The sequence below is a fragment of the Simochromis diagramma genome, unplaced genomic scaffold (genome assembly GCF_900408965.1).
Source record: "Simochromis diagramma unplaced genomic scaffold, fSimDia1.1 OVJJ01000321.1, whole genome shotgun sequence".
Classification (NCBI taxonomy): Eukaryota; Metazoa; Chordata; class Actinopteri; order Cichliformes; family Cichlidae; genus Simochromis; species Simochromis diagramma.
This window is the reverse complement of record NW_024386772.1, coordinates 12,260,184-12,276,232: the sequence shown is the minus strand read 5'-3', so window position 1 is coordinate 12,276,232 and position 16,049 is coordinate 12,260,184. Positions and strand designations below refer to the sequence as shown.

The window sequence follows — 16,049 nt, the reverse complement described above, 5'->3', positions numbered from 1 at the left end:
CCAGTCTCTCCGGGGCGGCCTGTCTCTCTCTGACAACAGCTGCTTGCTGCCTGTGGAGGCCGGGGGTGAGCGGCGCAGCTCCAGACATCTGTAGGCCCTGAGTTTGGGCCGCCTAGGTCTCTCTTTCTTTTTCACATACACATACATTGGAGCCCACAGTCTGCCCAGCACAAAGGACCACATTCATCCCTCTCATACAGTCTCTACTGGTGAAGAGGCTGTCTGAAGCTCCCAAGCTCTCACTCTTTTTTTTTCTCCTTGCGTCTGTATCTCCTGTCATTTTCTCAGATATTTCACCATTTTCAAACTCTGTCTCCATTCCTTTATTGAGCTGAACGTTCTTCATTTTCTCTATGTGACTTACATAATCACTGAGCATTATGAGCCGTGAATGGCAATGGAGGCTACAGGTTGGCAAGTAGTAAGGCGTATTCTCCATTTTGGGAATTATAGCTACCTGTCTTTTGCTTTCAGTGATGTTAACGTGAGGTGTGTCCGAGAAATATGTTGTGGGAAAACATGCATATGTCTTTGTGCATCTATCTTTGTGCATTTTACCTCCAAGAATAGGCATTCCAGTCAGGAGGACTGCCGACTTAGTTCACAAAAGGATACTGAGAGAGGCCAGGCCGAACAGAGATCCTTTGTACAGAATGAATGTGGCCATGAGAAGTTTGGGAACAGCGTGGTTCGAGAAACATCTAAAAGTTGCTTTCAAAAAGCTCCACTGGTAGGAAACCATCTACGTTTAGGTTTTGGACGTCACGGTTGGCCACATATTGCCTTTGACAAAGTCCGTCACTCTATAGAACACACACATTGTGTTTCCCAGAACATAAATTTTAAAAAAAAGTACAGAATCATTATATAACGATCATAGCGAATCTATATATATATTTGGCAACTGAGCACCAAACTAAATGTCAGATTTTAATGGTGTGTCACAATATACTGATATTATAAGATCATACTATGATGGTCATAACACATGTTTGTGTCCATGTTTGTAGTAATATATAAGTCAGCGTTCTCCCAGTACAATCCAAAGTATGTTTGCGGTGGCTCAGCAAATTGTCTGGCAGTGACAGCGATTAGATGACACATTGTTCAATGGCACACTCTGTTTAAACCTCGTGATTATCCCTGCGTCTGTCTTGCTAAGCTGCCCTCAAGCAACACAATGATTTCTGACCACTTCACTGCATACTGTCAGGTGGCTGACAGATTTTGGTTGCAAAATCTGTCAGCCACCTGAACAGGTTGCTTTCTAGGCAGTGTGTTTTGCAGCCTGTGCCAGTTTTGTTAATATATCCCTCTGAACCTAATAAATGAATTCCTTTCATAAAGTTATTTCTCCCGACTTTTCCATTGAACATTTTTTGAGGGTCTAAGCTATTGTATTGTCTGTGTTATTATTGGACTTGCGGAAACATAAAACTTGTTCTCAAAATTCCCGTTTTACTTCCTCATGTCCTCAGTTTTCATTTTTAACAAATGAACCATTGATCTCTTGGGAGCTGCTAATAATACCATGAAGCAAAGGGTAAACTCTGTTACAGTTTTACTATTAAATTATTTGTAAAGGAGACTGAAAGCTAATGTCTTTGTGCCATGTTCCCTCAAACCATTCCCATTAGTTTCAGATGATAAAATGACTTTGCGGTTGTTCTTTAGTTGACCTTTGGGTGGCAGATGATTATCTTTCCTCCAGTCCCTCACTATTGCTGTTTAGCGCTACCTATTTGCATTTGCATTTGATGACACCAGAAACCATCACTTGTTTACAAGTGCATGAGGCACTGACCTGCCTAGATTTCCCATCCTCTGTTTTTATCACTTCCTCACTTTTCATTTAGACTCCCTTACCCATTTAATGGGTGCCACTTATGTGGCACTTTCACTACGCATACAGTAAAGTACTTAAATGTGCCAAATGTAAATCTATATTTACGTTTCAGCCTGTGTCATTTTGAATAGAAATGATGATGACATGCAGAAGCCACACACAAATTTGTGAATAATTTGCTGACTGTGGTCGTAAAACAAGACACTGACCAGAGTGCATGGTTTACATCAGCATGTTCTGATATCTCCATAAACTTTGTTTTTAACCTCAGTCATATCCCGCAGGTCCACAGTAAAATCCATCTAAGCTCTACACAGTCAACCACACATTCATGCTCGCACTCATACACACAGTTGGTGGAAAGCACAGCTTGTCTGCTCATCTGCTTTTGATTAGTGATGACATGAGTAATGCCAAATGGGAGATATGGATCTCATTTGTCTGCAGACAAAGCCTTATTCATTGGCAGAAGGCTCAGATGTGGGAAGACAGTTTCTGTAACTTGGACTGTTATGTGAACAGCGGGGACGACCACATGTGTAAGAGTACATCAGACGCTATATTGTATTCTTGTCTGAGGAGAGTAGAAAGTGGATTTGTTTTCCATTAGATAGTGCTGATAATGAAACCAGAGTTAATCTGGCATCTTATTGATCTAAGGGAATAATGTCAGATATTTTTAATCAAGCTGAAAATCAGGCACATTTTGTAAGTGAAAAAAGAAAGAAAGGAGATTCTTCAAAGGCACTGACCCATAGATCTTGGAGGCATTAAATAATTGTCTACATTATCTGCTGATGTACTTACAACCATTCTTTGCAGTTAGCGTGCAACAAGCGTGTGTGCTTTGGATCTTCTGCAGCATACCAGTAAGCTTTTTATCCATATTTTTTATCCATTCTTGTTTGCTAATGATCTGTTTGGCCAGCGAGATATGTTCTAACCAAATGTCAGTGTGTGGCTGCAGAGATGGAAAGGTGATGGCACACCTTGAGAGGTCCGGCAACCTGCTGATGACAGCTTAACCCTTTTTTTTCTAACTGCTTTCTGTGTGACTAAAGAGGAAAAAATCAATGAGCGCCAGTGCTTGGATAAAACCTTAAGCTCCACCAAAGATGACTAATAATTCAAACAGTCACAAAAAAAAAATCAAACATCAGAAGCACACTCCTGGGCACAAACGTACGCTCTTTACAGTTTAAAACAGCAGCTATCAGATCAGTAGAAGAGTTGTTGTAAAGCGCTTTACTGCAGTTATCTCTGGTTCATAGGTTCACATTTGAATTGTGGTACAGTAGCTAAATGATAAATGTTGGTTAATTAAATACAAGAAATGACCGAAGTCTAGCGCATTTTTCAATTTTACTTTTATTCCAAGCATCGTTTCTGTTTCAATTCTTTAATTGGAGATTGTTTTTACAGTGTGCATTTGTAGTGTAGTTTGCTAAGACTGGAGATGCAGTCATCATTTAGAGGTTGTTGACCTTTAGTCCAACTACAATCACTATATAATCCCCACAGTTAAACTGCATTTGTGCTCTATCTTTCTGTCTCTCTCACTATGGCTCCTTTCACCTCATTTCTGCTTTAACCCAGAAAACAGTCAGCTTGCCAGTACACATAATAAAATGTAATGGTGGCAGTTATGATATTACATGCACATTTGTTAGGCGATAAATGGACATTGGCACATTCATTTCAGACCTGTGAGGCATTTTTGATTGTAATGTGTAACTCAAAGATATTCCATTCTTTCCCAGAAACGTACAAAACAAATTTAAGTAACACATGACTCTGTTTTTACTGGCTTGATAGGTCCTGATCAACAAAGCCAACAAAAGCTATCAGGCGTACTTGTTTACATACAATAGGAAGGGCTTACTTAGTTTTTTCCACTGTAGTATGTTTTCTCATGCAATGCACCATGTCATATCCTTCTAAGGCGTAACAATTTCCGTCTCCCAAACAAAACATGCTAGCGCCTGCATTGTGAAGTAACGTGGGAGCAAGTGATCTTTTGTCTTTGTCACCATTGTAAATGAAAATCTGTTTGTTCTACTTGATGTCACTCAAGCATAATGCTTTCCCTGTGTCAAGCACACTTTGACATTTTGCTATTTAAACACAATGAAAGAGACTGAAGTAGCCTTAGCTAGCGCAGTATAATTGCTAACTTCTAATTAGAGTTAGATAGGTATCCCTGCAGCTACTTTAATTTATGCTTATATAGTAGCCTTAGTTAATGTTAACTGCATCATACAGTTTTTAACTTGTTTTTATATTAAACTTCACAATGCACCAGATTTCTATGACATCTAATGCTGATAGTAGGCCCACAGTTGTAAAGGCCTTGTGCTTGCAAATGTGTCTCATCCACAGTTCAGTTGCAAGTAAGACTTTTGCCCATTTCTACTTCTAGTCCTTTAATCACAGCAGATGTATTAGACTACATTCTTTTTCAAAATCGACCTGACTATAATACTTATCCACACAATCAGTTTGACAACAGCTATGACAGATAGGCATGTAAAACAAGGATCGCATTGTGCGATGATGACACATTCTAAAACTGAAAGAGACTCGTGAGATGAAAACACCTCACTGTATATATGTGAAAGGTTTCTATTTGAAATATCAAATCTTTGAAAAAACGTGAGGAAGTAGATAAAAAATTATGAAAAAATATTTTGCACTCTTTGTTGCTGGAAAGTCTGTGACTTTCTCTCTTGGCATATATATATGTATATGTGGACTACTTCCACTCCTGTTTCCGTCTTAACCACATGAACCTGTAGTGCATCGATGCAAAAAAGATCGACTGCCACGCCACCCGGTTTTTCTGTAATCTCCAAAAACAAGCAAATGTTTCGGGCTTTACTCTCCTGGGCGCTCCCCTCCTTCTGCACCGCATGGAGCAGGGTTCATTTGAAAGCCACTGTTTGTTAAGGCTTTAGCGGTTAGTAAGTGCTTCCTTTGTTTGGTGGGAGCATAGAGACGGGGGTTAATATCTCCCAGAGAGCACATACAAAGAAGGCCTTCAGCTTCCCTGGCCGGAGAGGGGTGGCTAGATGAATGAGGCATGGTCGTGGGGCAAAGGTGCCAGGGAGGGCACGGGAGGGTGGGGAAGTGCAGGGGGCAGGAGGCAGGCAGAGTCCAGCAGGTCACAGGGGTATTAGAACACTGCAGGGGGTCTGAGATGCTGCAGGCTGCTAGAGAATAAAAGGAGCGAAGTCTCAGTTTGGGCAGTGACTCTTGATTCAGACAAGACACTAGGCTGAAATTACCATCAGAGTCCATTTGGTCTAAAACAACCAGACCAGTCAGCAACTTTGTGATTATGACATTTTAACATTCTTCCTCTTTGTGTCTAGATTATAAAAGCTTTGTGTACAGTAGTAAAGGTTTGATGACGTTATGCATTAGCTCTATTTAAACTATGTTATTTGTGTGATTGCCCTGTCCAAATGCGAAAGGTGGTAGGGCAGTATCTGTGCAGTTGCATCAAAAATGCCTTTGATACCATCTGACTACACTCGGAACAGTGTGTAAGGGCCACATCCCTCTGAGAAACATAGATGTATATGTAAGAGGAGTTGCTAATGAGGAAACTAGGGATTATCACTATTTAGAGCAGGGGTGTGTAATTAATTTTTCCAAGGGGCCACATGAGAAACTCGGGCTGTTGTAGAGGGCCTCATCAATAAGCTTATGAAGTGATTCAATTAAAATTGCAGCCCCCCACAACAGCCCACCCCTGCTTTAGAGGAAGACAGATAAACTAAAAATGTAAATAAATGCAGTTAAGCCATCATGTGACAACTTATTGAATTAGGAGTTATAATACTGTAATTAATATGTAAGCTTAAAACTTGTCAAGCTCTTGGTTTACATGTTCTTGTAATGTTTCCTCTGCTGCCCAGCGCCCCCGCCCATCTTCCCAGAGCTAATCTAGAATCTGTATCCATATGTGTATTTTGGTGCTCCGTTCAACACGAGTGCAGTTTCCCAATAGAGTCTGATTGTGAAGGCTCAGTGTTGCATGATGGAGAACAATGGGATTTCTGTAGTAGTTTTGGATCAGATTCTATTTCATGGGAATTGGTGTGTACTTTGGATTGCTACATGTGTTGGCGTGGGTCATGATACAGATACAAATGGTGGGGGGGACTTGGCTGTAGGGGATGAGAAGTATTTTGAACTAGGATTTGGCAGAAATAAACTTTTCCAGGTATTGATGTACGAGGAAACACAACTCTAATTATTTCTGTTGTTTGTTCAACAAGAACAGGAAGTCTATCAAATGTGCGTGTTAATAATTACATATAATGTATTCCAGAGTTCCTCAGAACAATCTTTCTTTTTTAGTTTCACTTCCTTGTTAGACGTGTTGCTAGGCTGCATATCTTGTGTTGGTTTGAAATTATGCTCACAGCGTGTCAGTGAGGGCTGCTTGTGAGGATCTTTTTTGATGTCTCCTTCTCCTCTTCTCCGTCACAAACTCATTGAGAAGAGAGAGAGGGAGATCTGTCTCACTGAGCTCAGTATTCCCACGGAACTCCGACTGGATTCATGCTGCGTCTCAGCCAAACCAATGGTCCCTTTGTGCCTGTCCATCCTAGATTCTCTCTCCTCTACACACTGCCCTCTCTGTACCCTATAGTCCATGACCAACTATTGCCTCTCTTCCTGCTTCACACCCATAACCACTTCAGCAAATCTCAACAAGTTCACTACCCACCTTTGTCTGCAGGCTGGTTAATCTCAAGCTATGATTTTGAAGCATAGAGGTGTGCTTATTATACAATCAATATTAGACTAACTAAAATACAGCTGCAAACACACACTCACTGGCCACTTCATTAAATACACCTTGCTAATACCAGGATGGACCACCTTTTGCCCTCATAATGGACTTAATTCTTAACTCTGATCCTGTTAACGTATTTACCTGTTTACCTGGGTCCCCCAAGAATAATTCAGAAGTAGTCATAAGAGCAGAATAATAACAATAGCAAAACACATTTCTTCTCAAAGCCTTATTAGTTATGTAATTGGTGTCATTTAAAGAAAGAAATTATTGTTGTTACAAGTAATTTGCATAATTTATTAAATAAAACAAAGTTTTCTTTCATATAACTTGCAACTTTTCAAACATGTGCTCCACATTATCACTGTTTAGCATACTTTATTCTGTTATCACTTTGTTTTTCAGTCAGTTCAAGTTAATATTATTTGTGCTGTATATATATATATGATGAAGTTGCTAAGAGTCATTTTGATCACTCAATTTGATCCCATGATAAAGTAAGTGAAATAAACAACCTAGAGCTCTAAGGCAGACCAAATGACCGAGCATCTCAAAGGCAGAGCTCAGGCGCACTTTAGAGGAAGCTCATTTCTGCCGCTTGTATCTGTGATCTCACTCTTGTCTGTGACCTGGAGTGGGCACTCTACCCGGTGGATTGCCCACCCTGTTCTGGCTGAGAACTACAGCCTCAGATTAGGAGTTGCTGATTTCCATCACATTCATTTCACACACAGCTGCAAACCAGTGTAACCTGGGGGGCATTGCTCAATTAAGCCATGGGACCAAATCTCTCCAAACAGCAGAGATGGGATCCTGAGACCATAAACACCACACTCGAAACTTTGGCTGTGCTTATTAATTCTGTTCATAGATAATAAGAACAAATTGATGAAAAGCACAAAACTATCTCTCCAATCAGAGTTCTTGCTGGCAGTGCAAACCAAGCTCTCACTAAAGCTGTACAGGGACCAGCAACAACTAAAACAAGTAAAGCAAGTCAGGTTTTTACAAGAAACAGAAGTAATTATACTGTAAGAAATGTAGAGTGTACGTAATTTTAAGTGCTGCATTAAACCTTTCTTGTAATTTAGCAGAAAAACAAACAGTATTTCCACATCTTACATTATGGAACCATGCCATAACTTCCAGGGATTGTACAGTAAAGGAGACACAAACTGAGGTTGAGAGTCAACAACGTGCATTCCTCAGAGACTTTGGTCGGTACTGACATGACAGCATCACAGGTTTTATGGAGAAACAATTTTGAGCTTTGCGACCTGCTGTGTTATCCTGCTGAACAGAGTTATCAGTACACTGTGGTTATAGAGGAACAGTACTCAGAAAGTCTGTGGTATTTTTAAGATTCTCCTTCTTACTTTGAAGTCTCTCCATATATATCTGATCTTCTGCACATCGCCACTCCCAGTGTACTCTGAGATTCTAGGGGTTGAGGGGTTGAGGTCATTTTTACCTAAAACTCAGCCCTTTCTAAAATGTCATACCTCAAAAATAGATACACTTATTGTGAAGAAAAAAAAAGTATCCCATAACCATATAACACACGATGAGTCTGGATATGGAATGTTATGACAACTTCACTCATTGGCAATGGCGAGGCAGTATTTCTGTTAATGAATTTCTTTTAATTAAAATAGCAGTCTGTAAATGGTCTTTTTGCATCATCAACATCCCTATTAACATAATCACTTTGCCATTTATGGAGTCAGTTGTCAACAAGTGTTCAACTTAAAGAGGGATTTCCACCAGGTGTGGTTACTTGTGTGTTTAGCACATCATGCTGTGTGACAGTATACAATCTAGGACAGCTAATGAGGTCTTAGCTGTAATTTTAAGGCTACCTGAAAAGTAACAAAAGTTGCAAATGGTCATTTAGCATGTTTCATAAGAAGATTTTCCTATTTTTATGTAGTTGCATTGGCTAAATATTCATTCATATTCAGGATCATTGTCCTGCTGAATGAGGAAATGTTTTCAGGGCATTTTTGTGAATTTGTGTACATAGAATATTCTTGAATTGCGCTCATGCTAGCTAAAAAGGTATGCATCTGACCAACCATCAAACAAGCTTTCAGCCACAATGTGAAGACGATTGAAACCTGACATTACATTTCCTTATTTCCACATAGGAATACACCCCAAAAAAGCAATCAGGATTGGAAATTGATCACAGAAACCTTAACTGGAATGCCTCCAAAAACTATTATTTCATTTAAGAAAGGTAAACACGTTGACTTATGTTTTATTCCTCAGCCAGCTAGTTTTTTTTTTCTTTCTTTCTGTTTCCTGTTACTGCTAGACATTTTTTCCCATTTTTTTTCCGGGTCACTACAGCGGCATTTTTCCCCCAATGAGCTCATCCAGTCCTCACAGCTTTATGTGTGGTGTTGAGTTCTGATTCAAAGCAGGTCTGTGAAAGAATAATATTGCTCTGTTTAATCCCCTTCTCCACCTCTGCACATTCTCCATCCTACAGAACCATAGGAGTGTGCCAACAATAGCACCCCTCCCTTCTTCCTTCACTCCCCGCCACCTACTCTGCTCTCTCCCAGATAAAGTCAGCAGAATGGGTGGCAGGTGTTTGGGTAAAACACCATGTCCGCCGAATAGGAAGTATGGGCATGACTTGGCTCAAAAGAATTCAAGTATTGTGGACCAAATGAAAATGTGTATGCAGACAGATACATTGCTGTCATCTGCAAATTACTTACTGTTAAGTTTCAATTCTAGAAACACCATATTAAAATATATCACAAGTGTGAATATTCCATTAGAAAAAAAACGTGTTGAAAGGTATTACTGGGCTTTGACTGTTTTGCTTAGCTAAATTAATTTCCTCCAGGTGCGCTAGTGGAGCTCGGCAAGAGAAGCATGGAGTTCTTTGTTTTCAAAATCTGTTCAACTGCACTTTTACAGCAATAGCAGCACCGCTCCAGGTTCACTTAAGTTTGGCAAAGCCCTAAAAGATCGACTGTGACAAGAGAACAGACCATTTGTCACCTGTTGCTGCTCTGAGTCACGATCCAGTCTGCATCAGTGCTGAGCCCATTACACATGCCGTCTAACAACAGTTACCTGTTGTTTACTTTTGCTTTTAATAGAATGGCATTGAGAATAAGTGACCTCTGTGCAACCTCGGTTTCAGATAAAACAATCGCATGAAGATGCTCTTTGGATTAAAAGGCTTTTACAGTTTCCTTTCATTCACATTGTTCGAATGTCCTGGCACTATGAAACGGAACAGTTTGCTCTTCACTGTCATAGGGAAAACCCAGCATAGCTCGAGAATGAAGTGAACTGTTTTGAAAAAAACAGACTCACACGTTCTTTTCCCCTTTAGTTTGATGAATATTCTTTCTCAGGATCATTTTTCATCTGATACAAAGGCTTAGGTTTGTCAGAGACTCCAAGGTCTGTGATGTCATTGTTTTTGTGGTCAAGAAAAGAAAGGGGAAATGAGGAGAGTGAGTTCACCATGACCTGTGCTTGTCCTGGAGCCTAATACTTTGGTTGGGGGTTTGGGGCTGGGAGACAGGGAGAGGGGTCAGCCCTGGCAGCGTCATGCTCTACTCAGCTCTTGGCTCTTTCATCACAGATTAGTCATGATCCATGTTACCTAAAAGAAGAACTCTTGATGCCTTTCTGTTTTTTCTCCTTACTTCACTTCCAAGTCTGTGCTTTCCCACTTGCAGAGCTTGATCTCTTGATCCAAGTTTGACATTTCAACTACTTTACTACTTTACCCTCCGTCAGATTTGAAGGTGTTGTGAGACTATGGAGATTGACCACAGCTGGAGGAGTAGGCTAAGGTTTTGGGAGATAACAAGAGTATGTGGACATTAGCTGGATTTACAGAGATAAAATTTAAAGAGGGCTTGGCCTTTTGTCCAGTGATTATATTCATCGTGTTTGTACAACTGTCAGGAATGTTTATGAGGATTCCACTAATCTGCTAAATCTCTGTTAGTATTGTACTCTTACTGATGCACACCCAGGCACAAACACTCACAGAGTCACACACCTTTTACTCATACCTGCTACCATCAACAACATAACAGCCGTTACCTTTTGTTTTACCCCCCATCCCTCCTGTCTTTCCCTTCTCACCCTATTGCTTTCCTTTGCTTTCCTCTGCTCTCTGCCTTTCCGTGACTTGCTGTCATTAATCTTCCCTCACTAGGGGCAGAAACTTGACTGTGTGCCAGGAAGCGTTCATACAAAGCCAAGACAGCGATCCAAAAACAGAGCCGCTTTTCTTGTTTCCAGAGCACCACGAAGCTCACACTCATGCTGCCGCAGCCCTCGGGGCAGCACTTCTCCACACAGCAGATGTAAGTGCCCTTAAACATTCACACCGAGCTTAACAATATTTCTGTATACACATGCAGGTTGCCACGTATGAGGTGCATACCTTTTTGTCACAGTCACTCATGATTCTTTTAATCCATGTCCATTGTGATGAGTATGATTTTGGTTCTATGCATTTCTCAGTCAAATATTTCAGCAGACTTTGTCCACTGATGCACTTCGATCTATGTCCTTTTTTTTTTTGCTTCACTCATCTGTACTTGTAATCATAATTTACCTTCAGCCACCAGGAAGGGAAAATAATTATAGCTACTCCAAGAACATGAGTCAACTTCTGTTGACATTTCAGTGTGATGTTATCAAACTCCGCACACCTATATAACATAATAACAGGTTTACAGGAATGAACACACAATGCAAAAATGCAATTCCTTCTCAGCATAGTCCTACAATAATAATTAAGCTTTATTCAACATCTCGTGTTTAACGCTTGATTCCTGTATATTCGGTTGTTTGCATTTATATTTAAGATTAAAATGAGTATGCCTTATTTGCGTTCTGTATTTTTCAGCCAGTGATGACCAGTCTGGGAGGTGAGCCAGAGTTCACCTGGCTGACTGGGGTTTAGTAGGTAAACCAATCCTTGACATCATCCTCAGTGTGTTGGCAGCAGACTCTGGACTTTGTGTCACAGGTGGTAATTGTGCATTGCAATGCTTGGGAGAAGAATGAGTTGTAATTTCAACGTTTGCCCCTAATAAAAATGCAGATCCTTCACCATCATAAAGAGCTACTGTGAGGTTTATAGTCCATTGTAAGCACTATAAATGCCAGCCAGTAGAAAGAGGTGAGACACCTAATGTTTGTTCTGCGTGTGTGTGTCTAGTATATATTGTATATCAGTGGCTTACTCTCGCTTATGTATACATCATCCCTTTCTTTATTAATTTATTACAACCCAAACCTCTAAACCTACACCCACTGATTCCTAAATTATTGTGAGTGATGATACTGTGATCTCCACATTTAAGAAAAGGGGCCACCAGCAGTGGATGTGTTGCAGTATCTCATCTTTCAAAAGTAGTGCCCCATTCAGCCCCTATAAACCACACACACACCAAAACACACGCATACTTTACTTCTTAGGATATATCATCCAACCTTTACAACCCACCACCACATACTACTTAACTTGCCCACTTCTCTTTGCCCTTAGATCTTTTTTCCCCTCAAACCCACATTATCTCGCAATATGGTTGCGCAGTTAAGTGCTGAGGGTGTATTTCAGATTGTGGGAAATATATACAATGCTGCCACAGATATGGTTTAGTTGTGCTTTGGCCCTGGTGTTATGTTTCTCTTAAAGTGTCTTTTTCTCTAACACTTTGATAGCCATCTGAAAGACAGGATTTTATAAGTTTAGAGTTCATAAAAACAAAGACGCATTCATTTTATATGCAGAATCAGAATCAGAATCAGAAAGGGTTTTTTGCCAAATGTTGAGCAGGTTTACAACATTAGGAAATTGCTGCGGTGCTTCAGTGCAAACATACTGTCATAAATTACGCTTAAATAGACATGAAAAAATAAAAATAAGAATAAGAATTAAAGTGCTACGTAGAAAGATATATACATGAGTGCAGGTGGTGATCAGTGCCAAACATGGAATGATGCAGTGAACACAGCGTAGGGTCATGTGTTAGTGGTGGGAACAGTCATACGGTTATTGTTCATGTGTCCAACAGCAGAGGGGAAGAAACTGTTCTTATGGCGAGAGGTTCTGGTGCGAATGGACCGGAGCCTCCTGCCTGAGGGGAGCAGGTCAAACAGACTGTGTCCAGGGTGAGAAGGGTCAGCTGAGATCCGAGCTGCACGCCTCAGTGTCCTGGAGGTGTACAGGTCCTGCAGAGATGGGAGTCTGCAGCCAATCACCTTCTCGGCAGAGCGCACAACACGCTGCAGTCTCTGTTTGTCCCTGATAGTGGCTCCAGCGTACCACACGGTGATGGAGGAGGTGAGGATGGACTCGATGATTGCAGTGTAGAATTGCATCATCGTCCGTGTTGGCAGGTTGAATTTCTTCAGCTGCCTCAGGAAGTACATCCTCTGCTGGGCTTTCTTAATGACGGAGGTGATGGTGGGCTCCCACTTCAGGTCCTGGGTGATGGTGGTACCCAGGAAGCGGAATGAGTCCACAGAGGTGATGGGGGTGTCAGTCAGGATGATGGGGGGGAGTGGGGCTGTGTGCTTCCTGAAGTCCACAATAATCTCCACTGTCTTCTGGGCATTCAGCACCAGGTTGTTGTGGCTGCACCAGGACACCAGACGTTCAACCTCCCTCCTGTAGGCAGACTCATCCCCGTCCGAGATGAGTCCAATAACGGTGGTGTCATCTGCAAACTTGATTAGCTTGACAGACTGGTGGGTGGAGGTGCAGCAGTTGGTATACAGGGAGAAGAGCAGAGGAGAAAGAACACAGCCCTGAGGGGAGCCGGTGCTGATGGTCCGGGAGTCCGAGACATTCTTTCCCAGCCTCACATGCTGCTTCCTGTCCGACAGGAAGTCAGTGATCCACCGGCAGATGGGATCAGGCACATTCATCTGGGAAAGCTTGCCTCGGAGATGGTCTGGAAGGATGGTGTTGAAGGCAGAGCTGAAGTCCACAAACAGGATCCTGGCGTAGGTTCCAGATGCTGCAGGATGAAGTGTAGGGCCATGTTGATGGCGTCATCTACAGACCTGTTGGCTCTGTATGCAAACTGCAGGGGGTCCAGGAGGGGGGCCGTGAGGGTCTTGAGATAGGAGAGAACCAGGCGCTCAAATGACTTCATGACCACAGATGTCAGAGCCACGGGTCTGTAGTCATTTAGTCCAGTGATCCTAGGTTTCTTGGGGACAGGGATTATGGTAGAGGACTTGAAGCAGGCAGGCACATGACATGCCTGCAGTGAGGAGTTAAAAATGCCAGAAAACACTGGGGCCAGCTCGTTTGCACAGTGTCTGAGGGTGGCAGGAGACACACCGTCTGGGCCGGGAGCTTTTCGAGCATTCAGACTCTTAAACTGCTTCCTCACACCTGCTTCATGAATATGAAGAGTTGTGGTGGGAGGAGGTGGTGTGAAATCCTCTTTTGTGTGGGGTGAGGAGGGGGGTGTTGTAGGTGAAGTGTTTGAAGGTGGTGGTGGCTCTATGGAGGGGGGAGAGGTGGGGGAATGAGTGTCCAAAGTGCCTCTATTGTTGGGGCCGTTGGAGGTGTGAAGGCTGCCTGATGGCTCGTCAAAACGGCAGTAAAAGTTGTTGAGGGTGTTGGCCAAGAGCAAGTCGTCAGTGGAGTTGGGGGTTTTTAGGCTTGTAGTTGGTGATATTCCTAAAACCTTTCCACACAGAGGCCGAGTCATTCTCTGAGATCTGCTGCTGCATCTTCTCAGAGTGCTGATGTTTAGCAATGTCCACTTCTTTAGTGAACCTGTACTTGGCCTCTCTGTAGCAGTCCCTGTCTCCGCTGTGCAGATGCACAACATCGCTAAGGTTGATGTAGACAGGGTCTGTTATCTTATGAGTCAGAAGTGTCGCTTTGTTCTTTTGTTGTATTTAAATTTGACGTGCATCGGTGGATTAATTCATTCTTTTTAAACTCTCTCCAGACTTTGAATGTGCTAAAAAACACTTATTTCAAGAACGACTACAGCATAAAATCAATTTCAAGCACGTTGAAAGCTGCCGTGGACTCTTTCTCTGTTGGGGTTCTGAATATAGATTTAAGGGGCATACGTGTTAGAGGCACATCATGGTTTAAACAGAGATCAGGGGACACTGTACCTACCAGGGGGAGGGAGAGTATGCTTTTACTCGTGGATTGTGATGATCCTCATGTGTGCACTGAGTCGTATACAGTAAGCGTGATATATCACACAAATTATTGCTACTTGACTTCTTAAATGCAAAGATAACACAAACCCTATGTAATTATTTCTTGAAAGGTGGGCTTGCAAATGAAAACCTTCAAATTGTTCAAACAGAACTTCCTTCTCTCTGTGTTTCATCTCTTCTGGCTAAAGGCAACAGTCAGTCACTCATATTTCCCTGTATTTGCCTGCAGGGAGAACACATTAACCTGCCTCTGCTGTCACGCTAGCTTACAGTTGTGTGAGTCAGCGTCAGCAAGTGAAATTGGACCTCGGCATACCATTCTCACACATCAAAGGCGCATGCTAAAGTGACTCCATACGCTGAGCCTCCGTGGCATGGTGTACACAGGATTCAAAAGAACCAGTCGGGAAAGAAAACAAAATGTTCTGAGGTCATTCAGTTTGCGGGAACCAAAAGGGGACAAGGGTGACAAAATAAGAGCTAAAGCTAATTATACTGATACAGTAAATCATAGTAAATGTTTACTTTTATTTTGAAGTGGTTGTTAAGATATATTTACGATTCAGAGCAAGAGGCCATGTTCCTTTTAAATCAGTAATGCGAAATATAGTATAAGAAAGTGGTGATTATGTCATAACAAAAATGAAATATGGCTTTCTAATTTTTGGTAGTTGGAAATCAGCTCTTTTTAGGGTTTTTTTTTCTGAAAATATGCACCAATGATGACAATCACAACACACTTTTTGCTTTTTATTGTTGATTATTTTTTTGTATTCAGAGGTGCTTTGCCAATGTGCTTCTTTTCTTCTGCTGGAGCGTGCCAGAAAGCAGTCATTATCGTCCAACTCAACCCTGTTATTAGATGACTGGCTTGTGGGGAAGACTGTTTGCAAACAGCTGCCTGATGTGACCAGGGAGAAAGTGACACAGACAAACAAGACAGCAACAGAACACCCTGAAATTTGCCTTTGTGACAGCTTTCTCTATTAATAAAACATTGCAGTGTGGAAAAAGTAGAAGTGCAGCACTCACCAAATTTAACAAAAAAAGAGAGAACTTTGATAGCAGCTTTCATTTGCGTGACTTTCTGTCAAAATTACATTAGCCTTCTAACTTCTCAAAAAAGCACAGTTTGTATTATTGGCTAATTTTATGGATACATACTGAAATATTTCCCACATGATGCGGGTAATGAAAGGG

General features: G+C 41.6%; 1 long non-coding RNA gene across 2 annotated transcripts in view; it reads left to right on the top strand.

Moving 5' to 3' along the window:
- Window positions 1-16,049, top strand: part of LOC120744966 — a 114,872-nt gene that overhangs the window by 43,870 nt on the left and 54,953 nt on the right. Inside the window, exons 1-3 of one of the 2 annotated variants that reach the window (XR_005698509.1) lie at window positions 2,701-2,715; window positions 10,852-11,002; window positions 11,551-11,610. This is a non-coding gene — a long non-coding RNA (uncharacterized LOC120744966). Of the gene's footprint in view, window positions 1-2,700; window positions 2,716-10,851; window positions 11,003-11,550; window positions 11,611-16,049 lie in introns of those variants that run through there. The other variant, XR_005698510.1, reaches the window with a different exon arrangement.